Genomic DNA, 16,501 nt, shown 5'->3' with positions numbered 1-16,501 from the left:
AACTTGCAAGTTTGGGGTTTTAAAGACAGTTGCTGGGTTTTCAATTTAAGGCTATTTTCCAGGCTTAATATCTAATTCTCACTTTTTATGAAATAAGTCATCCTCCCTAAGTAGAACTACTTAAGGCAAGTGCAAAAAACTACTTTTCATCCTCTCTGTTTTTTTGGCTGAACTCCAGATTAGTAGCCTCCCACCAAGAGTGAAGGCTGGCAGAAAGCATAAAATCATTCACAAAAAGTGTACTTGTCTCTGTCAGGAGAAGGACGAGAATGAACTGTGCTTGCTAAAGAGAGGAAAAAGTGGATTTTTTTTTTTTTAAATGCTTTTATCAAACGTTAAATCTTTGGTACTGCCCATGGGATATACTGGTGTGCCCAGCACCATGTCTTTTTTTTTTTCCTTCAGGCAGAAAAAACCCTATACCTTGGCATAATGAGAGGATGTGAAAACAGTGGGTTTTGTGTAGGGAGGAGAGGAGATCAAAGGGAAGAACTAAATGTTCTTTTATTTTGAGTTTGACCTGGCATCATTACTTCTGCTTCCCAGTGGAGGAAAGTCAAGTAGCTTCTCAGAAACCAATCAAAACTTTATAGGCAGAACCAGAGAAGGAACCTGTATCACCTGGACCTTGGCTATGAATTCCTTATAAACACATGGATCATCAGAACCAGAGGTTGCAGAATGACATCTAGATTAGCAAGGCTTATAGTCAGTGCTCCTGCCAATGCTGTTGAGTCATGCAGTTGTGTTTTTTTCCAAATATAGGCCACAGAAAACAGTCATTGGTGTCCACAGATTTTAGAAACAGAAGTGAAGAACACAGCTCTGAGATTAAAAAGCAGAAAGTGTTTTAGAGTGGAAGAGTCTGCTGTTGTAAGAAATAAACATTTCTGGTTAGAGGGGTGAATGCAACAGGTAATACTTAGCAGGTAGATTCCTAAGGAAGCAATATTTAAACGTCAGCATGTTAATAATAACTGGGTGGAATCACGACACATGCGAATTGATGTAATATTTTAAAAAAGATAAAAGAAAAAAAATCCTTTGAAGTGCAGCTATTATTTAAAGTACTTTTAAAGTGAACATAATATGATCCATCAAAGATCAGTAAAAAGGAGGATGGTAAAAGTAATACTAGAAATATACTTCTAGATTATTCAGAGTAGTGATTCATGCTATATTATGCTCTGCTTGAAGTATGGCTAAGGAAATTGTGACTAATATACCAAATGGACCCAATCTTGAGAGATAAATATCCTAAAGTATGAAGTGAATGTTCGTGTGTAGGTAGGTAACTTCAGTGAGTGAGCTTGCCACTGCTTTATGGGACAGATCTTGTAGCTGTTTAAACTGATATCACTCAGCTGAACTCAGGGTAGTACTGACTTGGACCTGTCCAGCATTTGCTTCTAATTCCTGCTATAAATTGCCTTTTCAAGTAGAATTGTAACATGTTTGCCCATGAAAATAAATCTGGGTATTGATTTGCTGTAGCAATGGCCAGTGTGGGGTTTGAGGTGGGCATTTCTGTGTGTGTATGTCTCTCTCTCTCTCTATATATAGATAGATACATAGATATCTTTCTGGTAAGAAGGAGGGTGGCATAGGCAATGTACTGTAGAAAAGTATGAAAGCAGTTAAGACATTTTTAGATGTGGAATCCTACAATTTTAGTGAGAGCCTGTAATTACAGCAGAGGTGGAATTGTTTCAGGCTGTTTGGATGCTACTTTATACGCCAATGAACTGTAAAAATGTGAATTGGGGAAGAGGCACTTTAGTTTGTGCTTACGTGCAGTTTAGCTTGTGTTCTGCATGCTCAAAAAGCAGGAATTTGAGTTACTGAGTCTTTCATCTTCTTTTATCTTGTGGGCATACATGAGAAAGTTAAGACTATTTTCCTTTCATATCTTTGCAGACATTTGCGAGAGAAAAGTGGTTGTTTGGTTCATCAACAGCCTCCTCAAATTAACAGGAATTGATAGGCACAGACTGCATATGACTCTGAAAATCTCTCAAATTATATTTGTTTGTGCACACAAGGGATTTTCAACTTTATAAGCAGATACCAACCTTCTGTGAGTAACATCTCTCTTTAATGGAAAAAATACGTAAATGTACTTTTTTCTAAATCCTTGTTGTTAGTTTCTAATATGAGCAGGGCTACTCTGGGGAAAACTGAGCAACTGCATCCTTATAAGAACTTTGCTGATCTGGCTTTAAACCTGGGCTCAATACACTTAAGGAATGCTGGTGACTGGTTGCCTAGCAAACACAGTATTATGGGCTTTATCCTATTACCTGGTCTCAGAGGTATGTGGTGCATTTCTTGGCTAAGGTCATGTAAACCTTTAATGGGCTTCTGGTACATTATGGCAATATCTGTGCCTTAGCTTTTTAGAAATCTTTATTTTAACCTTCCCAAGGGAAAGGATAAGAAAAATCTTTGTTGGCAGTGCTTCCCCAAAACCTCAGAGAGATCTGGACCAAGAAGTCAATTATCTTTGTAGTCCATTATGATTAGGGACAGGAAACCTAATGGTCCTTTAGTATTTACTCCTGTTTGACTGTCAGATCTGTGTCTGAACTCCAACAGGCATTTTGATGTGGTTGTAAAAACAGGGTGATCTGTGTACTACCAGATCTTTTGGTGCAACAAAGCTGAGAAGGATGAAGAATGATCAAAGGGGTCCAGGGGCTTGATGGAGCTTATTTCAGCTTTATTTAGGGACTCAGAGGCAGAGGTGCCTGGGAAATACAGTCCAATGTAAAGCACACAAAGCTGTTCCAAAGTGGAAACATGGGATAAGATTGCTTGGGTTTAGGACCCAGAATCAACTGCCTTAATTTTGCCAATCCAATAGCAAGTCCCAAAATCTGGATTTGCTCTTGTCAAATTGTAGTGTCCTTCTGCTGTGCTGTGTCCAGATAAACAAAGGAAACCCACTGGGGATCAGTTCCGTGCCTTTTGGAGTGGGAGGCTGCTCTTGCTGGTATTGAAGTGATGGGTGGTCCCTCTGGGGATCTGCCTCCCACAGATCAGTGTCCTTACACATTCCAGTGCACAGAAAGCATCCACAGCTTCCAGACGTGCCCAGCAGAGCTGGTGGGAGAGAAAGGGCATTGCCAGTGTCTCTGCTGCCCCCAAAGTCTGGTGCACAGCACTAAATGGGAAGTGCCGAGAAATAACTGTGTTTGACTCCTTGTTGAATGGAAGGAACCTAAAAAATCATAAGGTGTTTTACAGACAAGAGGAGGGCAGAGAGATCTCCTTTTTAAGAGCGGTGTGAGCTCTAAATATTGTACTTCCAATGGGATTTAAAAAATTTCAATGCTAATGGCAATTAACACAAATGTCTTGCATTTCTTCTTTATTGCATCCTAGTACAGCTTGGCAGAACCTGTACAGAGGTATAATCAAGCACTGGTTTTCAAAGTAGAATTATGTAACTTTGGCGCATTTTCTCTTATTCCAGTCTGGCTGATAATAAAATACAAGCAGGAAGTAAAATTTCCTGCTGTGATGGAGAAAGCAGTGCCCACAAGCCTGCTGAAGAGGGGGGAATTGTTTTGTGGGAGGAGAGCTCAACAGCATCTCTGTCCTTTGTGATAGCTTGGAGAGCTCCCTTGTCAGTTTAAATCTCTCTCTGCTGGTGAGGATCAGTTACATTCCTGATGGACAATCCCCGGGATATTCCAAGAGTTTGTAATTTAGACTTTGGGACCAGGGGCCATCTTTGTTCTGTCTGTCCTCATCTGCTGTGCAGGCACCTAGTTTGCTAGCTGTTCTTGCAACCCCGTAAGTGGTTGCAGTCTTGGAGCCTGTTTAATTAGCTTTTACTTAAAAAAATATTGCATAACTCTAAGCACTTCATGAAGTTCCATTAAGTAGCAGAGCCTTAGCACATATTGCTGTGCTGAAAAGTGATAGACGCTAGAACACTGTCAGCTGCTTTGCTGAATTGGGGTTACAGCCTTAGCACAATTAGTTTTGCTCTCTGGTAGTGTATGCCACGCTTGCTTGCAGGGTTAAAACAAGAGCTGGTAGGAGCGAGGAGAAACAGCTCAGCTCTCAAACGTTACCTTAGTTATCAGCTCTTTTCATAAGCTACTCTTATTCATTAAAAGCTAATGATGTTCCACTAATAAAATCTGATCCTTGCTTACATAAATTTATTCTGACACAACCTTTAATAAATTGGAAGGAGAAAGTGCCAAAAAAAACTCAGTTGAGCACATCGCTGGTGTACGATACTGATACACTCTGACACCTGCACATTTTAGTTTCCATCAAAGGTCACTTTAAACTGGGAGGGAAAAAGAGTTTAGCATAAAGTCAGCAAATTTACTTTAGGTGTTTTTTCTCAACAAAAGTACCGCTTAATTTAAGAAACCTTTTTTTAAAAAAAACAAACACCAAAAAGTTCTGTTGTGTGCTTCAGACTTGTGTGTCTGAAAAAGTAGAAGCAGCAGCTCTTTGAGGAAAAATTCTTTTGCAGTGAAGAAGCATGTGGGGATTTCTGTACCTCATCTGACCCCAGAATTGTCCCTGTGGTCATGTCCTTACTTGGTAACTGGTGACATTCTGTAATCAGTTGTTGATTTTTATTGACAAGGCTTTGGGAGGTAACCCTGAATAATGTGTTGGGGCAGATTATTTTAAATGAAGGAAGAGAATATGAAAAATTGTTTTGGAAAGAAATTGAGAAAACAAGTGTATGTATGTGAAATGATATCTAATGATAATTTAAAAAAATTATAAAGCTTTTATTCAATTCATAATTTTAACAGGATCACATGCTTTAACAGGTCAAAAAAAAGTCCTGATCTTGTGAGCCTTTCTATAAGTCTTGGCTTCGCAAAGCTCTGTACTGGCTACTAGGAAGAAAAACTAACTCTATCCCAGCCAAAACCAGGACATCTATATTTGTAGTCACTTAAAGCCCTCAAAACTTGTTTGGGTTTTTTTCCCCCTCATTCTTAATGGTTAATCAGAAGTGCTACATGTAATTGACAAACATGACTTTCCTTAAACAAAATAAATATACTCAGGAAAGAACTTGGATTTAATTTTCCTCTCAGGTTACCCAGGAAGATATCAAGGGCAAATTTATTTTGTCAGCTTCCCTGTGTACTTATCTGTGAAAAGAGATGAGTGAAATCTCTTGTGGGATGAACTATTTTACTGTTGCTTCTCAGATTGCATCTCTAATCCCAAAGTATTTAACTCCACGTTTTGTAGTCTCTGTTACATTTTAAAAGCAGGGACTTGTGATAAACAGCAGAGTTACTGGGGTCAAAGGCAGCACTATAGATATTTTTCCACTTCCAGCAACTGGAGACAGCAAACACAAATTTATTTTTCTGAACAGAAGCTACTTGGAGCTTCTCCTCCAGCACTGTCATGTCATCTGATGCCTGTGTCCTGGAGCCTCCTTGCTGCCTCAGGAAGTGCCATGAACTCCCAATTTCCCTCCTCGGGCCTTCCTAGGACACTTTGGAGAACTCTGTTTCTCTCTGTGCCGTAAGTCTTTGGTGGTCCCAAAGCAATAGGATGAGGCAGTAGCTGCTGGCTTTCCCCCCAGCCAGTCCTGTGACAGAATGGGGGTTTCCTGGCATGGAAATGGTGGTGGCAATGTCCTGATTCCATGCTGGGGTGAGAGTGCTGTAGTTTGCAGCCGTGCTGGGGGCAGCTGTACTCAGGCTCACCAGCAGCTCTCTGCTCCCACTGTGGCACAGGGCTCAGCGTGGGCACCTCAGTGGGAGCACTGCTGCCCAGTCCTGCAGCAGCACTGCCTCAGCCACCCAGAATCAATTCCAATCATACTTTAAACTCAGCAACCCCTTGTTCTGGGAGTGTTTTCACCTTTGATATATCACAATTCATAATACTCCAAACCCTGCTTTGGTTTGTGTGATGCAGCCCCAGAGAGGCTCCAAACACTGCCTTGTCAAACTAATTGCCGTGTGTGGAAGAAGAGGCGCTCTGAATTTCGAATGCTGCTTCTCTCTAATAGAGTCTGATAAAGGGAGACTGCTTCACTTTCGCTGCCCCATGACCTGATGGAGTCAGCAACTCCCCAGCATACTGATGAAAAGCTTTTTGAGATGGGCTTTTGTTCTGCTTCTGACATTCACCCTTGTTTCTTCAGCAAACCATTAGGTTGTTGACCTCAGCCGTCCCCCAGTCTCATCTGTTTTTAGTGGGCTGTTAGGTTCAGGTTTGAAGTCTATAAGGAGAGTGATTTACCATTTTTACACAATAGTTTAGGCAGTTTGCCTTTCCGAGGCGGTCTGGACTGTGCTTGCTATCAGTCTCCCAGATTAACCTCCTGCTTTATTTCTACCTAATAAAATAAAAAAAAAAAGGAAAAAAAAAGAAAAGAAATCTAAATGGGGCCAAGAGAGTGGGAATATGGACAGTGAATTCTGTGGAGTTAGGAGTTCAGCCCCTTAATATTAGATTTTCTGCATTGATGAGAAATTCCTAGTGCTCTTTTGGGAATAGGAGGCTAACATAAAAGTAGAATGCAAAACCAGGGATACTTCAGAGCTTCCACCTGTGCACACAACTTCTAAAATGCTGGACATAATTTGGGGTAATGTAATTCTCTAGCTAACATTACATCTCCATTTTACTATCACTTCTGTTTCATGTCTTCCCATTTCTTAGGAGCTCATAAGATAATACTGCATGTTGAAGGAAAAGAACTACTCTTCCCTTTGGCAGATTACCTGTGAGATGATGATTTGTGCCTTTAATAATTTCCTGTTTCTCTCTTTGGCTGCTTCAGGAAAAGGCCATACATTTTTTTTTAGTAATGCATGTTTTTTGAATCAAACTAATGCCATGCGTCACATAGTTGCTTTATTTTTGTCTAACCTGAGTCAGAACATATGTTGGTTTTGTTCAGCATCTAAAAAATACTGTCACTAACCTATCAAAAGGTGTTGAACAGAGTTTTTCTAAATATGACCTGGGGATCACACTGTATAGGTGAGCGTTGTTTAGTACATAGAGACATTTAGAGATGTTTTGAAAGTCTCTCCACGACAGAAGAACTTTACCCTGAGGATTAGCTGGTGGGCAGAATCTGTGGCCTATCACTGCAGACAGATCCAGCAATAATTGTAAATAACCTGGCTGTTCAGTAGCATTACACTCAGCTCCAGGAATGTGATAGTTCTGATGCTTTTTCTGTAAGTCACTTCAAACCCACATCAATGATGAGCTCTACAGGCTGTTTGATTTCCTCTCACTACACGGTAGTAGCATCTGTGGCTGCATAGTGTGGTTGATCTTCCAGACATGACAGACACAGCAAAGGAACTTTTCCTCTTTGTGCTGTTCTGAAATAAGTAGCAGCAATACAATCCTATGACACTCAGGAATTGCCAGCCTCCTACTCACTGGGTATGACCTTGTATTTACATGAGATGGGTCTTTCTTGATGCTTTCTAACTTACTATTTTACAGTGAAAATATGGAAAAAGAAATTATCTCAAAGACAGCACAACTGGTGCCGTTTTTTCCCAGCCTCACACACAGCCTAGAAAAGGGTTGCTGATTGATTAACCTTTAAAGGTTTTTCATCTGCAGTTATAAAATACAACCAAGGTATCTTACAGCTGTCTTGAGAAAGAACTATTTGCTTTCACCAGAAATATGCATATATATTTTCACCAGAAAGCATATGTGATACACATGCTGTTGTAGAAGGACAAAACCATGTGATATTGTAAAGTCTCATTTAGGACACTGAATGAGTCCCTTAATGTTCTTCTGGAAAGTGGAAGATTTAAATCAAGTTAGTGGAAGGTCCCACTTTTGAGAAATATTTTATAATTGGTGACAGATATTCATATATACGCTCATCATGGTAGTTTAAGGACTTCTTTCATTTCACATTGAGCAGATTTAAAATGCTTACGTGGTCTGTGACTGCATCTCAGCTGGTTCTCTGCTCCAGACAAACTCAATTCTTACTTTCTCTCTGAGACTTCCAGAGATAAATGTATCTGCAGAGTTTCATCAAGTGACTTAATCCTTCATGAGCAGGAAAAGTCTGGCATATTTCAGCCTTTTCACCACTTGCTGCTTAACTCCAGAGCAAGGCTACTGAACCTCAACTCTTGTTGCATTCTGGGAGAAAATGAGATGTTAAAGGGAACTATGACAATGGGAAGTCTTCTGGCAGAATGAAGGATGTGAGTTTTCTACTTAAAGCATGTAATAACGCTAAGAATGTCTTGGAGAGCTCTTATCAAGATCTTCTGAGGGGGAAAATTGCTCAGAAAGCCACTAATCTGCATTAAGGCACAGTAACAGTGAAGCCATTGCTCTGTGGTTACTGCTCCGTTAGTGTCATGGCTGTAGCAAATACGCTGCTGAAGCCATGACTGCTGGATTTTGAAGAATCACTGACAACTTTTTAAGGCATAACTAAGTAACAGAGTACAGCTGTCTCATTGAAGCATGACCTTTAAAAACCCAACTGCTCTGAGCGTGGCGTATCAGCTGTGTGCTAAAGATAAGGTGGTAAATAATCAGAGTAATGTAGAACACAAACAAGTGTACTTAGAGATGGCAAAGCATAGAGAGTAGGAAGGATAATGTCTGGTATTTGTACAGACACACCTTTCAAAGGCTCTTTCTCACCTAGGAAAAAAATTCCACTGTTAATAGACTTGATTACATGTCAATAAAGTAATACTGAATAGAAATATAATAGAAAAGCAGTTTCAAGAAGTAAATGCTGTAGAAGCGAGTGATGTTCAAATCCTGCATGCCCTCAATAGCCTATGCTCTGCCCTGATTCCCACCAAATTTCAGTGGTGAATTCCCTGAGCAGAGACTGCCTTGCACAGTCACAGAGACCTTCACATTTATCAGCTGTGGTTGAACAAGGCATCCCTCAGGAGTCCCAGAGCCTCTCTTACTTATCCCTTATCAGGTTAATCTACCTTTGATAGTTGTTAAAAAATATTTTCTTTCTAACATGATGTAACTACTTGTTGACTTAGAAATAAACCTCTCCTCTCCAGGATGCTGCTACAAGTATGAGGAAGCAGAAACAATTTATTCAACTTTCAGTACTTTAAATGACTGGAGACTTTTCTAGTTTTAAGAAACCTGAGGCTATACTCTTGAGTATATGCTTCATGAAACCTTCCTGTCTATTCAGATCCCTTCCCTCTAAGCTGTTTGTTAGCAGGGACCTCATACATCCTTCCATTTGAAGCACAATATTCCTTTTCACTTGGTTAAATGAGGATTTTCAACAGCTGCTGAGGGAAATACAGCTTGATTTAATCTAGTGCTTAATGATGGACACAATACTAAAATTAACAGCATCTCTGCCACAGGACTTTCTATTCCATTCTTGCTGCCATCAGTCCAAGTCCTCCTCCTATTAATAATGAAGTGAAAAGCAGCAGCGATGGCAGGAGTCAAGGTGCTGTTTAATAAGTCATCTGGCTGCAGAGCTGAAATTCAGGCTTCAGTGTCCTCTGAGTTTATGAAGCACAGAAAGTCTCTAACTCCGAGTGAATAGAGCCCTAAGCCTTTACATGTTAAACACATTAAATGTTTCCAGTTAATTTCATCTGACATCAATCAAAGCTCCACTAAAATTACTCTTGGGGAAGGTGGTGGGGAGGGAGGGGAATGGCAATACTTCTTAGTTGGCTTTTAGTCCTTTGCATGAAAAAAAATCAGGGAGCACTTTTGGGAAGAAGGAAAGACCTGTGTCAAGAACAGTTCCTTCTGAGGGCTGTTACCTACTCAGCTTTCTCTGGAAAAGAGGAGGAGAACACAGAAAATGGAGGTCTGACCATTCTGTAACAAAAGATTTTAAAAATTGTGGGCTTTGTGTTGGTTTCTCTCTTCTCTTCTCTTCTCTTCTCTTCTCTTCTCTTCTCTTCTCTTCTCTTCTCTTCTCTTCTCTTCTCTTCTCTTCTCTTCTCTTCTCTTCCTCTTCTCTTCCTCTTCTCTTCCTCTTCTCTTCCTCTTCTCTTCCTCTTCTCTTCCTCTTCTCTTCCTCTTCCTCTTCCTCTTCCTCTTCCTCTTCTCTTCCTCTTCTCTTCAGTGTGTGTGGGAAGTCAAATAAAAATATCATAAACCTACTAACATCCTTCAGTCTGAAGGCCTATTAGGGAACTGTATGCAGTTTCTTATTCACAGATTAAATAATAGCAAGATCACTCATTTGGAAAATAATTGGAGCAAGGAGCTCTGAGTTGCCAAGGGCTGCCCAGTGATTAGTTGGGCAGTACTTATAGAAAGAATGAATTTGTACTTGTAGAAAGAATGAATTCTTATTTGGTGAATTATCCACTCTCAAGTGAGAGGGAAAGATGAAGGAAGGAGAAGAAAGGATACTTTGGTGCTTATAAAGAGGAAGGAAGCTGTAAATTACCTCCAGTGACTTGCAGCCCATCAGCCAAGTCAGCCTACTTGTGTTTCATCCCACTCCATTCTTTTTCCATATGGATGCAGTCAGACTCTGTCCCTGTGCTGTTCCATCTGTCTTGGTTCCCTTCACTTTTAAACATCTCTTCCTTAAGAGGAGAGGCTCACACAGGGAGGTTGGCATGGGGTGCCTGGAGAAGGAAGTACATACAAAGGGCACCAGAGGCAGAAAAAGAGGGGGGCAGCTCCTTCCCTTATTAGGTGTCTCTTGTTCTCTTCCACTGCTTCCACAGTCACATTACTCCATTGCACTCTTCTCTGCAAGTGCCAGTTCCCACTTGACTGTGCCTATATTTGATCTGTTTACTGTCTTCACCGTGGCTGAAAGCCATTGACCCCACAGATCATTTTTAAGTGTTAATTGAGTATTTAATTCTGTTATGACTATTTCTGCATTCCTTCATTTTTTCCCCCCTCAAATTAAAATTGCTTAAGAACTTTAATCAAACTCAACCAAGCTCTTGACTAAACTAGGAAACATTGAGGACATCTCATTGCATTTCGATTTAGTATATTTTAATGGGAAGTAGGAGGTACAGATGCTATTGAAAAGCACAAATAAGCCCTGAGAGACTTGGCAGAATACTAACATGAGTAGGAAAGAGTTGAATGCACAATTCTATAATCCATGTGTTGCCAAAAGCAATGGCCACGTGCCACAGCCTTTCATATGTAGCCAAACTCTATCAGCTGCACTAACTGCTATAACAAATCCTTTTTACTGTCATCACTGACCCTAAAAAAACCAACAAAAAAACAACAAAAACCAGAGAGGTTGCAAGGTATGAGCTTTAAATTACCTTTATGTCTTGTCCTGTATCTCGCCTTTCAAATGTGACTGTGCAGCTGAATGCTGGGTTTTTGTGAGATGCATTGTATAATTGTTTTGAGAGGGAAGTATTGCCCAGGAATTCTAGAGAAAACATCAGCTCACTTGTCAGTGCCAAGAGAAGAGTCCTCTGTAGAAACAGGTAAAGCAGAAACAACTGAAACTTGCTAAGGAGCTATGAAGACTAAGCAAAATTAACCACTGTGCAACAAAACTGCTGATACTTGTGTTCACCCTGAAACAGTAAACAAATGTCACCTGAGTCAGCTCATAAATATTTTAGAATCAGGAAACTCTGGAAGTTAAACTGGGTATATAGTGGTAGACATATTTAAAAAAAAAAAAACAAAACACCAAAACCCAAAAAATCCAATCAGATTACTGAGATCTGAGCTAGAATGTTTCTAGTGTTTCCTATGGAAATGAGACAATTTTGAGCAGCAGTTAATGGCCCTAGAGGTGATTACATTTTTTTTAATCTCACAAATTCATAGGAAGAGAGAATATTTAATTTCACATTGTTCAGTTTGTAGTTCAAAGCTGTGTGGGGATTTGGGCTGTCTATAGAAGGGTTTCATGTGCCTTTAGTACACAGAGCTTGTCCTGGGTTTGGCTGGGATAGAGTTGTATTTTTTTTTTTTTAATTATCATTAGATATCATTTCACATATATGCAGTCTCATATGGTCTCAATTCACTTCTGGAATAAAATTTGAAGCTACAGGATTGCTACTCGAAGGCAGGAGAGAGCAGTACTAGAAATCTGGTGAAGGAAGCAATGTGTTGTGTTGATGTAGGACCAGTTAGAGAGTCTGACAATAGACTTGAAACCCAAAGGGCCAGAGGGTGGGCAAAACCCCCTGGCTGTGGCTGACACAGAGGAGCTGCAGCAGGGCCATCTGCAGGGACTCATCTCCGGGGGGACTGTGCCTCACCTTACCCCCTCCTGCCAGAGCCTGGGGTTAAGCCAGTCTCAAAAAGTGGGCAGATGAATTCAAGGCACATGCTTTCATTTACAAGAGAAAAGAAGTCTTTAAGTTGTGGGCAGATACCTTAAACTGCCCTAAGTTAAATCTTTTCTCTTAACAGCACTCTCAAACTAGATACACCAATCTTTTGTTTGAGCCCTTCTCCCCAGCACAGATTTACAACAAGGGAAGCTCAGGTGGCACAAAAGGCAGAACTTGCTCTTTTTCCAACGAAACCTTGCATATTTTCAGGAATGTGCAATGACAGACCAGGCTGACCATCCTGATGGTGCATTTGTATCCTGCAAGCTCTCAGTCTCCCCTCCCTCCTAATCTTGATAAATGAATGTGTTCTCACTGCTCAGATTCATAATGTTTGCTTTGTATACTGGGCCATAATCCTTATGTGCTGGTCTGCTGCTCTGGCTCATCTCATTTAAATTGCATTCCAGCTCAGTTTATTCAAAGGGAAAATGAATTCTGACAACTGGCATCTCTTCTTCATTATTTTGATTGGTGTAAATCTAAAATTTATGTTCTGAATGTTAGCAAAACTACTGGACTCAGAAACTATCCATTTAATAGAAAGTAAGCATCCTAAGTGAAAATTTGAATAATTACCTTTTTTCCTCTTTAGCACTGGCCTTTTTCTCTTTCTTTGTTCAGAATTTGTGCTAAATAATCTACTGCTTGTGCAGCCTCTGAATGAAACTTATAAGACATTTCTGTGCTTACCAGTTTCTCTCTTAACAGAGTTCAGAAAACATGCAAACAGACAGGGTTACTGATTACTAAAGGGACTATGCACTCAAAAATGAAAAAAATAGGTGAAAAGCTGAACAAAAAGTTGAGAATATAGAAGGACTAGAATAAGAGATGAAAAAAACTACCTTTGGGGGAGGTGGGAGTCTTTTGTAGGTATTCTAGGAAATTGAGGGGAAGAAAGGAAGGTATTTTTATCACCTTCCTTTTCATTTGTACCTTTACATTTGTGTTTGACCCTGGCAATTTTGAAGAAGCACCAGGAACTGTGTACACTTGCTGTACAACTGTGCACTAAAACTGTAAATCAGAACTAAAGCTGTGATGCCTTTGTTCTGATACCTCGTATTTCCCCTCATAACATCTAAAGACATCTAGTTACACAAAATAAGAACAGCTTCCACCGAGAATATTTTGCTTGCATTTTAAAGATGTTTCGTAAAGAAACTGGAAACTTAATGAGATAGAAAAATTCTCCATGTATTATTTAAAACCTACTCCTCTGCCATCATAACAGTTCACAATACCCATCTGTTCTGCAGTGTACAAGTTTTACTCTGAATGCAAGTAATCCTAGCTGCTCTGGCACAGTCATTATTCCAATTAAGAAAACTAAGACATTTTCCCAGAAATTAGCCCTGGTGTAAAAGCAAGAAGAAAAAAACCCCATTCATTAAAAAAATAAAATCATCTTATCAATATACAAGCATTACACTGTCATAAGTTTTTATCCACTTATGCATCCAAAAGGTTATCCATGCATGAGAAAAGCAACCCTTGTTCATTATTATTTTCCAACAGATCAGTAGAATCACACTATTGATTACTACTTTTTCTTAAGTAAAAAAAGGATTGATAATCCCACTGTAGGGAGTAAACAAGCAGATTGGGATCTTTAATCTGTAGTGCAGTATGCAATCTATTATTAAGTGTTTAGATAATTTTAATTGGTGCACTGTAAACTTCACATTTAGAAAGGAATAATTGATAGCCTGTCTACGCTTTATAGGTTGACAGTCCTTGAAACTTGTAATTTTCAAGGAAAACTTGGGATTTTTTTTTAAGGAACCACTTTTAGGACACCAATAAGGAACATTTTATTCCTTAATTTGATAGTTCACTGGCTTTTGCACATTCATAAAGCATCACAATTCCTGATGAATTCTGACTTAAACTTGCTTCATACAGATTTATAGCTTTATGTAGACAAGAATAAATATATTTTAAGATTCCTGCAGCACAAAACCATCTACTTAAACAGGAAAGGGTCTTGAGGTTGTGCAGAGGGTCTCCTTGCTCCTTCATTACATGTGGTGATGTGGAATACAGCTGTGAAATGCTTCTGTGATGAAGAAAATAACCAGCCTTATGTAACAAACTTTTTAAAATTCAGTCTCTGCCTCTTACTAAGAAGGAAAGAGTAAGCTGAAGTTTGTTCTGAAGATAAAAGCTTATGTTTACCAGCCTTTCTGTCAGACCTGAATCTTGTATTAGAGACCACATCGTATTTATTCCTACCAGTTCTCGAGCCTCCTGAGGCTGAGGACCCAGGCAGGCAGAGAAGTGAGAGACAGAGGTACGTGCAGTTCAGCTCTCTGCAGTGCTCTTGTGGTGGCAAGGAGAGAGGAGGAGGAGGACCAGTAACTTCCACGAACCCACTTTGCATTTAAATGGAAAATTTTACAGACAAGGGGTGGGTTTCTTGGAAGCTGCAGCCCCCTCTCGTGTTTCTGACATCTGGATGCAGTTCCCAGCTTTATGCATTTGGACAGAGAGAAATGAGAAGTGTTTATTCAGGGCAGAGGTGGGGGTGCCTGCACACAGAGCAGATTGCAGGTGCACACGAAGGTCATTGCTTTTTGTGGTTGTGCTGCATGAAAACTGGACACCGAGTTAGACAAATAGCAAATAAGGGTTATTGCTGATTCCTGTGCTTTCTATCTCTCATAGTTAAGATATTATTCACATTAATCTGAGCTCTTTTCTAATGAAAGTATGAGATAACCAATTCCTACTTAAATTCACATCCCTGAGTCTTTTACAGATAATCCATGAATTTCCACAACTTTGTTGAAGGTCAGGGGTTGTGCAGTCAAATTTTAGGTTGAGGTTGTGTTGTTCTGTTATTCTGTGCTACTACCTTTTGTTCACAAGGAAGGGCAAGCCTTCATGAAGGCAGGGACTGAGCTTTCCAGGCTAAATATTTGTAATGGAGGGTTTAGAAATCGGCAGCAGCACACCAGGTCAGGTGTCAGAGCAGCTTCCCTTTGAGTTCATTCCTGGAAAACCACACTTTGAACCACACTTGCTTTAGGCTTAGGTTGTGGAGCAACCAAACTAAAGGATTCAAGGTCCTGAACTAAAGGGGTTAATTTATACCAAGGCATTTTGGTGCCCTGTCTGATGACTCACTGCTGAGGGAAAGCTTTAGGAAAGGCACTCGCTCTTGTTTAAAAGTAGCTCCTAAGAACACTTCTTTTATGCTACTGGACTCTGCCAGATAGAAAGGAGAGCTGTCTGTTTTCACTCTCAAATTATTTTTGTTTTTATTTTTGTGTTTGTAAAAGTGCTATCAGCCAGGCATTAAATTATAACCCGTGAACTTTGAAAATTTTCAAGGCACCACATTCTCCTAAACTTCTCTGGTTTACAAAGAAATTTCTCTCCCTCAGAAGTAGACCTTTAGGGCGCTGTAGTTGTAATAAAATTATATGTAACCTGTTGTTTAAAAATCATCATCATGTATCTCTAGCCAGGCGCTTTGCTGAAAATCTCCCAGTGTTGTATGGACCCTTTGGTTTAGAAATTGTTTCACATTCGGGCATGGTGGCAGCAGATGTGAATGCAAAGGCTGTCTAATAGAATATGAATGAGCCTGTGATGAATCCTTGGAAGCATCCTGTATTGATGAATTACAAGAGTAGAAAAAATATGGTCCTGGCTTTGATGCATGAGGTCATACAGATCTCACTTCATAATTTATAGAAAAATGGCTGCAGAACAGGCATCCTCCTAGGGGAAACTTATATTTGCACATAATATATTTGTGAATCAAAATTACTCTATTTGAGGAGTGGATAGGCAAGGGTTCTGCAGTCTGGTTCAACTGTGCCAGGGAGCAATGAGAGGAAAGGAGGCATCTCTGCTCCTCCCTCAATAAGCATGGCATAAATTCAGTGGTCCAGATAATCTTTAATGGGATGAAGGAAGACAAAGAAGGAGTGGGTACCAGCCTGGCCTCCACACTGTCTAGTAGCTCAGAGCACCATGCTGGAACTTCAACATATTATGAATTATTGCCTCCCACAGAAATAATTTTGCCTGAGATGATGTTCCTTCATGCCAAATGTGTCAGTGTGTCTTTTCTGACACCCAGCATGGAGCTGCCATAGGAAAAGGAGGGATGTGCTGTTTGGGGCACTCAGGGTTACACAAACCAAGTGCCTGGTGCTGTGTCTGCTGCAGTGTCTTGT

The 16,501-nt window shown here is 40.1% G+C and overlaps 1 long non-coding RNA gene across 3 annotated transcripts in view; it reads left to right on the top strand.

The window, feature by feature from the left end:
* The window catches only part of LOC126641036 (uncharacterized), a 92,595-nt gene that overhangs the window by 4,105 nt on the left and 71,989 nt on the right, over positions 1-16,501 (top strand). For all 3 annotated transcript variants that reach the window (XR_007629189.1, XR_007629190.1, XR_007629188.1), the window contains one exon: positions 1,918-2,077. This is a non-coding gene — a long non-coding RNA (uncharacterized LOC126641036). The remainder of the gene's footprint in view (positions 1-1,917; positions 2,078-16,501) is intronic.

The sequence above is a fragment of the Myiozetetes cayanensis genome, unplaced genomic scaffold (genome assembly GCF_022539395.1).
Source record: "Myiozetetes cayanensis isolate MyiCay16 unplaced genomic scaffold, myiCay2020 scf20-37, whole genome shotgun sequence".
NCBI classification, from domain to species: domain Eukaryota; kingdom Metazoa; phylum Chordata; class Aves; order Passeriformes; family Tyrannidae; genus Myiozetetes; species Myiozetetes cayanensis.
This window is presented reverse-complemented; position numbering and strand designations above follow the sequence as displayed.